Source organism: Octopus sinensis, unplaced genomic scaffold, assembly GCF_006345805.1.
Source record: "Octopus sinensis unplaced genomic scaffold, ASM634580v1 Contig01878, whole genome shotgun sequence".
Lineage (NCBI taxonomy): Eukaryota > Metazoa > Mollusca > Cephalopoda > Octopoda > Octopodidae > Octopus > Octopus sinensis.
The window spans coordinates 585-16,469 of NW_021825172.1; the positions used below are offsets into that span (position 1 = coordinate 585).

Here is a 15,885-nt window from a genome sequence, read left to right on the forward strand (position 1 = left end):
ATTTGTATATAAATATTAAGTAGACGAAGAGGAATATTGAAAGAACTGTTTGTATTTCGAACATTCGCTCCTCTACGGAAATGAAAAAATTGGGAGAGGAAATTAGGGAGTATAGAACAATATGTACATAGATAAATAGCGAAATTGATCGACAGACCGACAGACAAATAAATAGATAGATAGATAGATAGATAGATAGATAGATAGATAGATAGATAGATAGATAGATAGATAGATAGATAGATAGATAGATATATAGACTGATAAACAAGCCCGTCCACCTAGCTAAGCCTGCATGCATCCTTAGCTAGGTGGAGGTGCTTCTCTCCTCCTTGTAAACATAAGGATACAGGAAATGTGTCAAGACCGACAGGAAGCATTGGTTCTTCCTAGGGCTAAATAGCAGTCGTATGATTCCCTTCATGGGTTTGTCACATTAAGTTGACAGTATACAACTACTTTACATTCTTATATATATATATATATATATATTATATATTGTATGTGTGTGTGTGTGTTGTGTGTGTGTGGTGTGTATATGTATGTATTATATATGTATGTATGTATGAACATACATGTATATATATATGTGTATTTATACATATATTTACACACACACATACACACACAGACACACACACACGCACACACACACACACACACACACACACACACACACACACATATATATATATATATATATATATATCGAGATCCCTTGTTCGAATCGTAATCAAACCTCAGACCTTGTTAAATGAACGGAAATCAATTATGTTTGTCCTCTTATTTATTGATTACATCTCTTTGTACTCGTGGCCGAAGCCAGAAATCGATATTTCCATTTGATTAATGGCGAGAATCGATGAATGAAATTAAGGTTGGTGGCAAATCAAGAATGCGGATCCGTTTCGATCACTTAACTTAGTCGGCTTAGACCCCCGGGGAGAAGATAATCACTTTGCTGTAATAAGATTAATGTCAGGAATATAATGTCGTTGTTTAACCCCGGGTCGGCACTGATCAAAGACATCATATAACTATGATCAAAAGCTAGTCCTGCCGTCTCTATCCGGTGCATTGTTTTTGACGTAGTCCATCTAAAACTACATTTTCTGATGTCTCCTTTGCTGTTGATGTTGTTTAGCCCCCAAGACAATCCTGAATCAGCAGAATTATGATCAAAGTTATTCTTACCGACCTCATCTAACTATATGTGCTAGGAAAAGTAAGTGTATCTAGAACTACACTAACCAGTGTTTCAATTACACAAATTGTTTAAACGTCTAAGTTCTTCCTGGTCGAGTACATCTATAATGAAAGATATTACTGACATCCGCATCCAGTAATTGTTATTAGCATAGCGTACCTTAGATTACACTGCACGAAGTGCCTTTCACGCTTGTTTAAACGCCTGGGCTGCCTCTGAGTAAGATGGTTATTTTCAGTTGTATTCTTCCTGTCACTAATCCAGTAAGTTCTTTTTGGCGTAGATTATCTAACGCTACACCGTCCGATGTGCCTTTCTTATTGTTAACCATTCAAGATTAATTCTGATTGAACAGACCTTGAGATCAATGACTTCCAAGCTCGGTATATGCATATTTTCGGAGAGTATATTTTAGATTAAAAAATGAACTTTATCTTTGTTGTTAGTATATTTATTATTGAAGGCGGTGAGATGGCAGAATCGTTAGCACGCCGGACTAAATAATTAGCGGTATTTCGTCCGTCGTTAGGGTCTGAGTTTGAAAGATAAAAGAAGTATGAAAAAAAAACCGCATTATTTATGGGGTGACCCAATATGTATGAGTGTTTGTGCGCCTCTGTGTGTTTCTGTATGTATGTCTCTGTTAGTCCCCCATCACAGCTTGACCACCGGTGTTAGCGTGTTTCCGTCCACTAAGCTTAGCAGTTTGGTAAAAATAACAAACAAAACGCACACACAAAAAAAAAAAAAACATACTGGCAGAATAAGTACGAAGCATTAACAGAGTAAGAACTGGGGTCGATTCATTCTTCAAGGTGATGCTCCAGTATGGCCGCAGACTAATGACTGAAACAAGCAAAGGACAAAACAGATAAATGCATAAGAAAATAGAAACCAGCGCCCACTGCATTGCCTGTAACTAAGATATATCATGAATATTCAGAGATCGTCCTTTGAGGCCTATGATCGCCGATGCTCGCAGGAATAGCACCTGAAGAGATCAATTGAGAGTGCGAACGTCCAATTGATCAGCAGTTTATAGAAGAAGATCAAAGACAAAATGCTATGATATGAAAGAATACATATTTTATCGAACCTTGACAACATGAAACACAAATTAAACCCGACGGGGTTTGTCAATTTGGTAAAGTAAATTTCCATGACTAAGCACTTAATGTACAATTTTCTGGCACACAACCAGTTCTTTCAATGCCCGGCTCCACAACTACTACTACTACTACTACTACTACTATTACTACCACCACCACCAACACCACTACTACTACTACTACTACTACTACTACTACTACTACAGCTACTACTACTACTACTACTACTACTACTACAGCTACTACTACTACTGCTACTACTACTACTACTACTACTACTACTACTACTACTGTTGTTTTGCTGCTGCTGCTCCTACCACTAGCACTATTACTACAACTACTACTACTGCAGCTGCTGCTAGAACAACAACAACAACAACAACAACTACTACTACTACTACTACTTGGCCAGTCTTACCCATTTCTCGGTATGACTGGCCACCCGGTCCGCCACCTCGTCCCAGTTGTTATCAACCTGGGGGTCGGGGCCAAATGAGACACCAGACAGTGTCCGCCGACGCCGTCCCATGGCATCGCCCTACGTCTCCAGGAGCCCAACCACAAACCCACCAATTTGTCGGCGTTGATTTTAGCCCCTGCAACCGACTCATATTCCTTGAGGATGGTGCCGAGATAATAATCTTTTCTACTTTCAACTGAGTACGAATGAAATACAACCAAGCATTTTGTCCGGCGCTGCATTGATTCTGCTAGCTCGGGCCGTCGAATAATAATAATAATAATAAACACGAGCAACAACAATAATAATAATCTTTCCTACTACAGACACCAGGACTGAAATTTGGGGACGGGGCGGTACTCGATAACATAGATCCCCAGTACTCAACTGGTACTTATTTTATCGATCTCGAAATGAGGAAAGGCAAAGTCGACTCCGGCGGAGTTTTAACTCAGAACCTAAAGACGGACGAAATATCGCTAAGCATTTAGTCCGCCGTGCTAACGATTCTGACTAACAACAACAACAACACCAACAACAACAACAACAATAATAATAAATATATTAATAGGAACAACAGTGCTTTACAATATACTTTTCTACTCTAGGCACAAGGCCCGAAATTTTGGGGGAGGGGGCCAGTCGATTAGATCGACTCCAGTACGCAATTGCTACTTCATTTATCGACCCTGAAAGAATGAAAGGCAAAGTCGACCCCGCCAGAATTTGAACTCAGAACGTAAAGACAGACGAAATACCTATTTCTTTACTACCCACAAGGGGCTAAGCACAGAGATGACAAACAAGGACAGAAAACGGATTAAGTCGATTATACCGACCCCAGTGTGTAACTGGTACTTATTTAATCGACCCCGAATGGATGAAAGGCAAAGTCGACTTCAACGGAATTTGAACTCAGGAAGTAACAGCAGACGAAATACGGCTACGCATTTCGCCCGGCGTGCTAACGATTCAGCCAGCTCGCCGCCTTCAATAATAAAAATACTAACAACAACAACAATAATAAAAATATCAATCATAACTCTAGTGCTTTACAATATAACCATAAAAACAACGCGTTCGTGGGAGCGTATACGATCGATTATAATGAACGCAGTATCGGTCCTTTATGGGTCGTGTTAAATATAGCGCTGCAAGTGCAGTGTTTAATTTTCATCGATCAAATTAATTCTTCCCCCTCTGCTCGTTGATTTAACTAGTAATTATATAAATTTTGATGTTTCCTTGTCGTGTAATATCGTAATTCTAATAATGCATTGCAAGAAATTTGTCAATTTGATTTTTTAATTTTTTATTTTTACCCGTTATTTCACCTTCCATTAAAAATTTCTTTAATATTATAAAATATCACTATTAATATTCATAAAAGTACTTGATATACCAACGCGAAAGAGCAATAAATAAATGAATGAACGAATGAAAAAAACAAATAAATATATATATAAATAAATGAATAACGAAAAAAATAATATGAATGTTTCATCAACAAAGTTTACGAATATAGGCGCAGGAGTGGCTGTGTGGTAAGTAGCTTGTTCAGTCCCATTGCGTGGCACCTTGTCTTCTACTATAGCCTCGGGCCGACCAAAGCCTTGTGAGTGGATTTGGTAGACGGAAACTGGAAGAAGCCCGTCGTATATATGTATATATGTATATATGTATGTGTTTGTGTGTCTGTGTTTGTCCCCCAGCATTGCTTGACAACCGATGCTGGTGTGTTTACGTCCCCGTTACTTAGCGGTTCGTCAAAAGAGACCGATAGAATAAGTACTGGGCTTAGAAAGAATAAGTCCCGGGGTCGATTTGCTCGACTAAAGGCGGTGCTCCAACATGGCCACAATCCATGATTGAAACAAGTAAACAAGTAAAAGAGTAAAAGAGTAATAGGAAAAAAATAAGACTAAAGACAAACAAATAAAGTAATAAACAATATTCTTGATGTGACCATCCTACACTAGGATATATCACTATTAACAGTTCTCTATTATTTTGGTCCTGAAGAAATGAGTAACACATCACATTTAATTAATTTATTATGTATGCTGACTATGTAATTATGTAAAGGATAACTCTGTATTCCATTGAGACAGTAACCGAAACATTTGAGTTATGAATCGTATGTAAGAACATACGCGCTTCCGCTGTTTTCTAATTTAAATATTGATGTTTATGATATTTACAGTCCCAGGGAAATTCAACATTTCTTTTTTTCTTGTTAACTGCTCTTGTTACAGTATCGTTTCGCAAGTTTATTGACCTTTATAATACTCTGTTATAATATTAACGATTTAGATTTTATCAGCATTTTTATTCCATTGCTAAATTTGTTTAAAACGGAACGCTCGACCCTGATTCGTTGTCAAAAATTTCAGTTTTCTTCGAATTGAGATCGATCCCCATTACTTATTGTATGAGTCAGACCATTATATTATATTAGGACGTAAAGAAACAAACACCGCAATCCAAACTGCGGGCAGACAAACACAATGTATATGAAATCTTACATACATACATATGTACAGATTAGTTACAGAATTCTTTAGAATGTAGTCACCTCAACACGTAAGACTCCAGGACTAGGTTGGTACCATAACATTGAGATCACAGTTGTGGAATAACCACCATTACGTAGGGGGTCATATGTTAGTAGTGTACTGCTAAGCATCTATTTATTAAAGTGGAGATATAAGAAAAGCCATTCTATACATTATAATATATATATATATATATATATATATTATATATATATATATATATATATATTAGCTGATATGTGGCATTTGGTAAATTACGGATTTTGATGTAGCTTTTCTCATCTGTGTTTCCTGCCTCGAGGTAGGTTTATTTAGAGCTCTTGACGGGAGATACAGTTTTGTTTTGGAAACCCCTCCATCTACCCCGTGTAGTTCTCTTGGACTTTTTAGGAGGTTATTGAAGAGCTGTGGGTACTTGGCAGTATCTCGTTCTATGTACTGATGGCAATTATTTTCGATTTAGGTACAATTTAGTGGCGCCCCATTCTAGTGTTTCCGTAACCTCCAAGGATTTTCCAGATGCATGTCACGACATATATTTCCCGCTTTCGTTCGAGAGAGTAGAGTCTTTCATTTTCCAGCTTCTCCCAGCAGCTACCTTACTCTTTACTCTTTTACTCTTTTACCTGTTTCAGTCATTTGACTGCGGCCATGCTGGTGCACCGCCTTTACTCGAGCAAATCCCCCCCAGGACTTATTCTTTCTAAGCCTAGTACTTATTCTATCGGTCTCTTTTTGCCGAACCGCTAAGTTACGGGGACATAAACACACCAGCATCAGTTGTCAAGCGATGTTGGGGGACAAACAGACACACAAACACACACACACACACATATATATATATATATAATATACGACGGGCTTCTTTCAGTTTCCGTCTACCAGATCCACTCGCAAGGCTTTGGTCGGCCCGAGGCTATAGTAGAAGACACTTGCCCAAGGTGCCACGCAGTGGGACTGAACCCGGAACCATGTGGTTGGTAAGCAAGCTACTTACCACACAGCCACCTTGTCTCAATTGAGACGATCTTCTTTGTGTAAGATTCGCTAGAATTGCTTCGAGTTCCGTCGTTTATTTCACACTGTTTGGTGACCCTATTTGAGAGCAGTAGTTTATTTAGTCTCTTTGTTGTCTGTGAATTTTTCATTATTATTTATACTTATAACTCTATTGCTTTATAAACGCCTTCTGTATTTTTTCAGGGCTTTTATTATATCAGTTTAATTTGCTCCTATTCTCTCCTTGCTGCATACGTGGGCCGTTTAATAATCATTATTGTAATTGCTATGTATATTATTATTATTATTTTGCGGCATTTTTAATTGGATTTTTATACTTTTTTATTTATATATAGATTCTCCTATTGTGTTTTGTTTTTATTTTCAATTCTTTTCATTATGGCGCTTCTGAGGTTATTTCCTTGTGGTTTCAGTATTTGTTTTTGTTTGTGTAGTTTTTCTGTTGTTATGTTTTCCTCTTCGTTAAATTTCCTTTAGTTATTGATATCTGCCGATAATGGAGTTCTTTTGTCATTGCAGGTCGATTGATTATCGATCGACGTAGGTATGTATGTACCTACTTACTCGCATACCTACCGAGCGACTTATTTATCTAATGACCTCCATATATATATATATATATATAAAGTTAATCCAAACAAAAAAACAAAAAGACAACAACGCGAGGATGTGGAACAAATAAGGTATTATTGGACGCTCAGGAAAGAAGGGAAGAAGGAGGAGGGTATATTGACCCCCATATATATATATATATATATATATATATATATATACGTATATATATTTATTTATATATATATATCACATGTACTTATGTACATGCATATACACATACATACATATATATATGTATGTATAAATAAATTTCTATTAAGCTTGAATTTCACAAATTGCACACGTGGGATTCACAAGCAGAGAAATATATATAAAACACCGATTTTTATGTTTATATAGGAAATAAATAACCGTTGAATATGATATATAGACAAGACAAATAATAGAAGATAAAAAAATGACAGCAGCATTTGATTAATTTGAGACGTTTAACATTATTGGAGAAGGTTTACCAGCATTCAACCGTTAAACATTTTGAAATATTTGAACAAAACTTTCCATTTATGATAGCTGCGATGTATCAGCTCTTATCGATTATTAAGGATGCCTTCTTCACTAGATGTAAACGTATATCCATTCTTTTAAAGCTATACAGATCATACTCATCGTTTATCTGAGTTTAAGTTTCGACGTATTATTATATTTTAAAAATGATATTAAAATTTGCTGATACGCTATTAAAAAACATTTTCAGATATGCTTTGACATATTTGATATCTTTCCAGATATCCGAAAACTATAGATGTGGTGATTAAATCTTAACTTAAAAGGACTTTCAGTGAAAAGGTTGATACATTCTTTTGACAGCGATTCGCTTGCTTGTAAATATTTTCTCACAATATGCAATCGAAGTAGAAAGACATAAATTATTTAAGAGACATTCTAGCGGATTAAAACAATTGCACAAATGGGAAAGATTAACTTGCGATAGATAACTATCTTAGATTCTGCAATTAATATTTGCTATTTCTGCAGCAACATTTGTGTACACGTTAAATTAATTTAACATTATTTTTATGGAAAGAAAACGCTTGTAATATTTATGGTTTTTCGGAAAACTTTTTATCTAATAGATGAAAGAAATGTTTCGTGTTATTCGTACGCACATTAAGATTAATCAGAGTATTGTATCAAACAATTTTACGTTTTCCAAATGAAGCGTTAAAATGCAATGGCTTCAAGGATGCGGTTAATTACATACATACTAAAATTTTATGATTTAAGCACAAGGCCAACAAAGTTTAAGGCTTACTCTTTACTCTTTACTCTTTGCTCTTTTACTTGTTTCAGTCATTTGACTGTGGCCATGCTGGAGCACCGCCTTTCGTCGAGCAACTCGACCCCGGGACTTATTCTTTTGTAAGCCTAGTACTTATTATATCCGTTTCTTTTGCCGAACCGCTAAGTGACGGGGACATGAACACACCAGCATCGGTTGTCAAGCAATGCTAGGGGGACAAACACAGACACACAAACACACACGCACACACACACACATATATATATATATATACATATATACGACGGGCTTCTTTCAGTTTCCGTCTACCAAATCCACTGACAAGGCTTTGGTTTGACCGAGGCTATAGTAGAAGTCACTTGCCCAAGGTGCCACGCAGTGGGACTGAACCCGAAACCATGTGGTTGCTAAGGAAGCTACTTACCACACAGCCACGGTATTTTTAACCCCAGCATTTCAAGGCTAATTAATATAACCGAAACCCAGAAGAATACAAATCCCAAAAATAAATTGTCTTTAGAAAGGTGATTTGGAACGTAAAGAGCCTGATCGAATGCGACCAAACATTTTTTGAAGCCCTAACGATTCTGCTAATTCAGCGGCCCAAAATCGTAAAAGAGATTACGAAAAAAAAATGGGGGGAAGGAAATGAGAAAAAGATGGACATGGTAAGAATTAAGGATTTCATTGATTAGACGATATCGAAGAGGATATTCAAACAAGAGAAGCGACAAAAAGTACTCGGAAAAAAGAGACTGGATTGTGAAGAGAGTGCAACATATTATACTGCACTCCAGCGTTGCAGTACTTGTGTAAGAGTGGCTGTGTGGTAAGTAGCTCGCTAACCTTCGTCGAAGTCGGACGTGTTTTTTTGGCGGTGAGTCACACGTGTTATCGCACGTGGATAATTTTTCTGCTGTTCAACGTTTGTTGTTGAATATTTTTGTGAACTCTGTGAATTTTTGTACTTTTTCCCGGTGACGGGAAAAAGTTTGTTGTAAGACTGAAGTGATTATATGACTTTATTAATATTGTTGAACTTGTTAAAGCCGTTGTAGGCTTTATTGTCGTGCCCCCCCCCCGGCGGGGGTGGCATTTGAACTGTTATCCTTATTAAGAGAAAAAAAAAAAAAAAAATATTATAGGCTTTCTGTTTTTTTTGGGATAGCAACTGTTGTTGTGAAAAATAAACTTTAGCCATTGTAGGCTCTATGTGACATCCGCCCGTAGCACGGGCGAGATTTGAACTGTCGTCGTCGTGTTTTGGAAAAAATATAGGTTTCCCTTTTTGGGGATTTCGTTGTGGTGGAAATATTAATTTCAAATCGTCGTAGACTTTGTTGCTACGTCTCACCCCCCAGCGGGGGTGGGATTTGAACGTGGGACTGCGAACATTAAAAAAAAAAAAAAAAAAAAATTAATTAATTACTTTTGTCCTCTGTGAGAGGATAATTTCTTTTTTTCGAAAGGTCTCCCAGTTTTGTGGGAAACCAATTACTTTTCAACCATGTCGGTTGAAATAATACATGAGAAATCTACTCTTGAAGAGAGCAATGTTGATGTTGGCAATTGCGCCAACGCTGTTAAAAAGTTTTCGGCAGTTGCAGAAGTAGCAACCGAAAATATAGATATCTCTGCAGACATGCTGGAGAGATATTTTAAAAGAATGAAGGAGGAGGGAGGTGATGTTGTGATATCGCCCTCCTCCACCGTGCTAGAAACGGAAAAGAGGACCGTGGTGTTTAAAACCTTCTGCCCACAAGACAAAAGGTTTAAGCACTTCGGGAAGGAAACTATAGAAATATGCCTAGCTCCGATATGGAAGGATATAGTGTATATCTCGAGGGGACGGGCATACGGATCCGTTGAGGTTCAATTCTCAGAGGAAAAGGTGGCTCGCGGGCACTCCGTGTCCCCCCTGAAGACCAAGGAAGTGGTACTTTTTCCAACGTACATGGGGCGACGAACATCCCGTGTAAGGATTAATGAAATCCCACCCAAAGTAGACCCGAAAGAGGTGGTGGCCGGCCTGTTGTTTAATAGGACGGACCGGATAAACATATTACAGACCACATGTTCCGCCCAACGGCTGTGGTTAGGGCGGAACATAACGGTTTTAATACAAGGAAAACAGGAGGACATTCAGGCCCTACCAGAGAGAGTACTCGTTGGGGAGAATGTGGCTCTTAGGGTACATGTGGAAGGCCGTAAGCCCACCTGTTACCATTGCGGAAAAAAGGGCCACATTCGAGCTGACTGTGAAGAAAAAAAAAAGTTGTTGCAAACACCAGGCCCCTCAAATAACCAAAAAAACCCCGCCCCCGCAAACACACCAGCCCCCACAAACACAAAACTCCCACCCCCGTTGTTGAGGTGCTAGTCCCCAAACAAAGCACAGAAAAACCCAGCCCCGGCACGCACAAGTCCCTACATAAACAAAATGACCCAACCCCCTCGGAAGACCCGGCACCAACGGAAAACACTGCGCCGAAAGAAACTGCCACCAGCCCCTCAGATAACACCATGGAGGTTTCAGAGGGTGGATTCACACCAGTGGAAAAGAAACGTTCCCGTAGACCTTCCCCACCCATATCCCCCACACAAAACAGAAAAAACGCACCACAGACAACAAAAAAGAAACCCTGCCCATCTGTCCCGGAAGAAAACAAAAATGCTATGTTAATAGAACACGATACGACAGACACGTATACAAATGACGAAACTGTAAAACACAAAAATACTACGCTGAACATCCAACACCATGAGTGCAATGATAGAAGAACCCCTATACCGGGAACTAAAGGACAGGAACCAGAAGGCCATATGGAAGATCGCGGATTTACCGAATTACGCGAAGAGAGAGAGGAGAAGAAGGGGACGGATCCACGTGTGGTGAGGTCATGCCCCACATCTTCAAAGAAATGTAAGTAGAACCTTTACTTTTTGTAATGGCATCTCTTAACCTTGGTTGTTTGAATGTGCGTGGTTTGAGTTCGAAGTGGAAGCAGGCGTGTTTCCTCGACGATCTCAGATCACATGATATGCATGTGATGGTTGCTACAGAGACCAAGCTGGACGGTCTACAAGCCTTCTCGCCTCTCCTGAATGACTACGAGAAAATCATGTCTCCCGGTCAGACCGGAGGACGAGGGGGCGTAGTGGTACTGATCCGTAAAAGCTTGGCTCTGCAGACAAGTACAGTCTATGTGGACCCTGAAGGTGGGCTGGTCGTCCTTGATGTGACACACAGCAGTAAGGCCTTCAGGTTGATCGGACTCTATGCACCTTGTGCTAGAGGCTTCCAAACTGATTTTTATCGGCGCCTAGAGAACTTTCTCGTGACGTCGAAGACTTTAGTAGTATTAGGAGACTTTAATGCTATCGTTGACGTACACATCGATAGTGTTGGCTCGATCCATAGGAAAGTGAACTCACGTCTCGTGGACCTGCTTAAGCGGTTTCAGCTGGCAGATCGTTACAGACTTGACCATCCGAACGTCCCAGAGTGGACCTGGATGAGTGGCGACGGAAGGTTCAAGTCTTATCTAGACAGGATAGTGATAAGAACTAGAGATAAATCTAGTTTTAGTTGTCCACAGCTTGTCCAGGTACCCTATACGGACCATAGAATGGTCAAGTGTAGACTGGACATAGATAGCACACTAAAGATAGGAAACGGCTACTGGAAGCTAAACAAGTCTATTTTGACTTGTGAGGCATACCGCAGTCGGATTAAGGAGTTAGTGCAGAGGGCGTTAACCGGAGGAGTGGTTAACAACCGGTGGTGGTTCGCCCTGAAAAGAGCCATTCGATTCGAGTCCATTAGGTTTAGTAAGCAACTAAGACTAGATAGGGCTAGAATAGAAGAGCAATTAGCAAAGAAGTTAGAGGAGGCGTTGAGGTTGGGCTCTGCATCTCACATTTTGGCGGCGAGAACGGCATTAGACCGTCACCTCAAAACCAAACATGAGGGGTGTAGAATCCGGGCTAAAGTACGAACATTGGGCCGCGAGGGAATTAATGTTGCCGGATGGGCCCGTACGGTAGAAACCCAGCGTGGCAACAATTCCACAATTAGGTCTCTTGTTGATGGAAACGGATGCACGGTGAAGGAGCGGGACGAGATGTGTGAGGCACTTTACAAGCACTTCGCCGAGTTGTTCGGGAGGTGCGGGACGCTGGATCATGGTGAGGCCCTTAGGGACTTCCTGTCTGGTGGCCCGCGTCTCTCGGCACGAGAGGCTGAGTGCTGTGAGGGGCCAATCACAGCCGAGGAAGTAATCGAGGCGTTGGGCGAGTGCCCCGGGGAGAAGTCGCCGGGTCTCGATGGTCTGCCCTATGAGTTTTTTAAAAGTATGCCAGACTTGTTCGGACACCTGCTGGCTGGCGTCTTCGCCAACTGGCAGCAGAATGGGAAAATTCCCAAGTCTGCGAGCCGGGGTGTGGTGACGTTAATCAGGAAGGACCCGAGCAAGGGGGACGAGATAGGCAACTTCAGGCCCATAACTCTGCTGAACACAGAGTTAAAGATTTTGGCCAATGTGCTGGCGAAAAGGTTGGCGCGGGTCGTGGATAAACTTGTCGGAGAAGCGCAAACGTGCGCTATCCCGGGCAGGACGATACACGACAATCTCCACCTTATACGCTATTCCTTAGAGCGGGTCGGGAAGCTTTCTGGCGCAGGAGGGGCACTGGTACATTTAGACCAGTCTAAGGCATTTGATAGGGTCGACCATCGGTACTTGGCGGCGGTCCTCGGGGAGGCTGGCCTGGGCCCGATCTTTCGAGGTTGGATCGCTGCTTTGTATAGCGACATCGAGTCTGTGGTCAAGGTGAACGGCTCTCTTTCGAAGCCGTTCAGGATCGAGCGTTCAGTCCGTCAGGGGTGTCCCCTGTCCCCGCTTCTATATGTGTTGGCTCTTGAGCCTTTGCTACGGAAGTTGGAGGCAATAGGGGGCGCACCGCATGATCTATGGTGTGGAAGAGGAGCTACGGCGTACGCGGATGACATCTCCATCATCGTGGCAGATGTGGACCAGCTTCCAGTGGTGGAAGAGGCCATCAAAAGCTACGAGGCGGTGGCAGGAGCAAAGGTGAACAAGAACAAGTCGGTCGGTTTGCAACTCGGCAACTGGAGGGGCAAGCTGATGCCGTCCAATAACGTAGTGGGGCGTTGGACGGAAGGTCCTGTTAAGCTGCTCGGAGTCTGGTTCGGGCCAGACCTCCAGATAGAGAAAAATTGGAGTGAGGTAGCCGGCAAGGTGACCGCTCTAACCCAGACCTGGTCTGGACGGCGTTATCCTTGCTAGGGAGGGCGGAGGTGGTGCAGATGTTCATAGCATCAGTAGTCACCTACCGCCTGACCGTGGTGCCTTGCCCCGATTTGTGGCTGAACAAGTTGGAGAGAATCCTTTTCCACTTTTTGTGGAAAGGAGGGAAGCCACTTGTAAAGCGCTCTGTCTGCTGCCAGAAACCGCTAAAGGGTGGGCTAGGGATGCCTTGGCTGAAGATGCGAAAGGTCGCGTTAAGGTTGAGGCACCTCTGGCTTTACTTGGATGGAGAACAGGTGTGGTCACCGCACGTTCGGTTCTACTTTCCGCGATTAACGTCCTTAACGGACATTGGTAATTGGATCAAGCAGAGACCTAGGCTGGGGGACTGGCAATTGGAGTGCCGTCAGGCACTTCAACTACTCTCTCGGGCGGGCAATGCCGGCAACAGGAGTTCCACGCGGATTTCTATAGCGGGTTAGTGGAGTTTAGTTAAGTCCGAAGACGCCTTGGGGGAGACCCTGGGCTACGATGAAAATCAGTTGACCAACCTGTTCCGGAGAACGTTCGGGCCGGGGTACCTGGATAATTACCAGAAATCCCTGGCCTGGCAGTGTTTCCGTGCGGCGTTACCTGTTCGCGACAAGCTGTCAAGGCACGGAAGTGCCGTCTCGCCGACATGTCCGCGATGTGAGCAGGAGGGGAAACCGTCTTGCACGCATTCGTGGAGTGTCCGGAGTTATCGGGACTGATTGCTTTCGCCGAACAACTGTTGTCAGTGAATGGAAGAGTACAGCTATCAGCGGAGTCTATCATTGAGATTGTGCCACCTCCTTTCCTCAGCAGGGAAAGGAAGGCTTGTTTTTCCTGCGTAGTAGCCATACTGAAAGAAACAGTATGGAAGACGTGCACGAAAGGTATAGTGACAGGTACCTTTGTATCCGGCCAGGGGTTGGTTAACTTTTTCAGTTACCACCTCGGTAGTAAGATCAGGCTGGAGAAGGTGTCTGTCACGAGACATGTTTGCGAAAAGATGGAAGTCTGTAGCATGCAAGCTGCGTATATCTGGCACCAGGTAAGTGTGGCCGGATCAAGAAGTAAAGGTTCTACCCAGATGGCTGGTATCCGTGCCCTACTGTATAATAACAAATTTTTAAAACTTTATATTGTAAATATTATATATATTTTATTGTAATCACCAACGTTTTAAGCTACTACACCCTATATGTTTGTCTGTAATTGTATGTCCCCTCTATGTAACGCCTTAATGGCGAATCTTTCATGAAATAAAGTAGCTTGCTAACCAACCACATGGTCCGGGTTCAGTCCCACTGCGTGGCACCTTGGGCAAGTGTCTTCTACTATAGCCCCGGGCCAACCAATGCCTTGTGAGTGGATTTGGTAGACGGAAACTGAAAGAAGCCCGTCGTATCTATGTATATTATATATATATATATATATATATATAATATATATATATATGTTGTGTGTTTATGTGTTTGTGTGTCTGTGTTTGTCCCCCCAGCATTGCTTGAAAACCGATGCTGGTGTGTTTACGTCCCCGTCACTTAGCGGTTCGGCAAAAGAGACCGATAGAATAAGTACTGGGCTTACAAAGAATAAGTCCCGAGGTCGATTTGCTCGACTAAAGGCGGTGCTCCAGCATGGCCGCAGTCAAATGACTGAAACAAGTAAAAGAGTGTGGCTAGCTTTTAATTCATCATCAAATGCAGGAATTTTGCTTTTCCATTAGATTTGAATTGTGGTTAGGGGACTCACTATGTATATAGATAACGCATATAAATACCAAAATAGAAACCTTGACCGTCGTTCTGTCCAGTATCCCATATAGTGGCTTAACAAAAATGGCTAAGAAAGAGATAGTAAGGGATTAGCTGTATTACTAAAGAGACAAGACAAAAGAAGACCGAAAGGGAAGTAAAAGCCGTAACCATCTTTCACATTCGAAGTTAAAATTCAGTCGGGGTTGAATTTACCTTGCATATCTACGGCTTCGGTATAATCGAACAGCATTCCCTACAATAAATTGTATCGGTTATAAGATTACCTGGAAGATTCGATGTTAAAATGATTGGAAAAGTAGTAAGATGGTATTGAGGTTCTTTAGCTTATATTGCGAGTTCAAATCTGGGGAACGGTATTATTCCTTCCGTTTATGTTAGATCAGAGGCCTTCTCGATATCTATAGTGATTTATTGAAATACTGGGAAAGATTTATTGAAATCCATGGAAATTTTGGTTATAGAGAAAGCGGAGGTCCTTGTGCCTATGTGAGAAATCAATAAGAGCTGACAAAAAGAAAAATCGGTTAAAAAAATCGTACGAATATAAAAATATATCGTGTGGGTAAGTTATGGAGAAAAAAAATATACCAAAAGCATTAAGAAG

General features: G+C 41.3%; 1 long non-coding RNA gene across 1 annotated transcript; it reads left to right on the forward strand.

Moving 5' to 3' along the window:
- Window positions 1-4,313: 4,313 nt before the first annotated feature.
- On the forward strand, window positions 4,314-14,483 carry LOC118760922. The gene is made up of 4 exons (XR_004997041.1): window positions 4,314-4,331; window positions 4,388-4,391; window positions 13,486-13,490; window positions 14,355-14,483. It is a non-coding gene; the product is annotated as an uncharacterized LOC118760922 (long non-coding RNA).
- The last annotated feature ends 1,402 nt before the right edge of the window (window positions 14,484-15,885 follow it).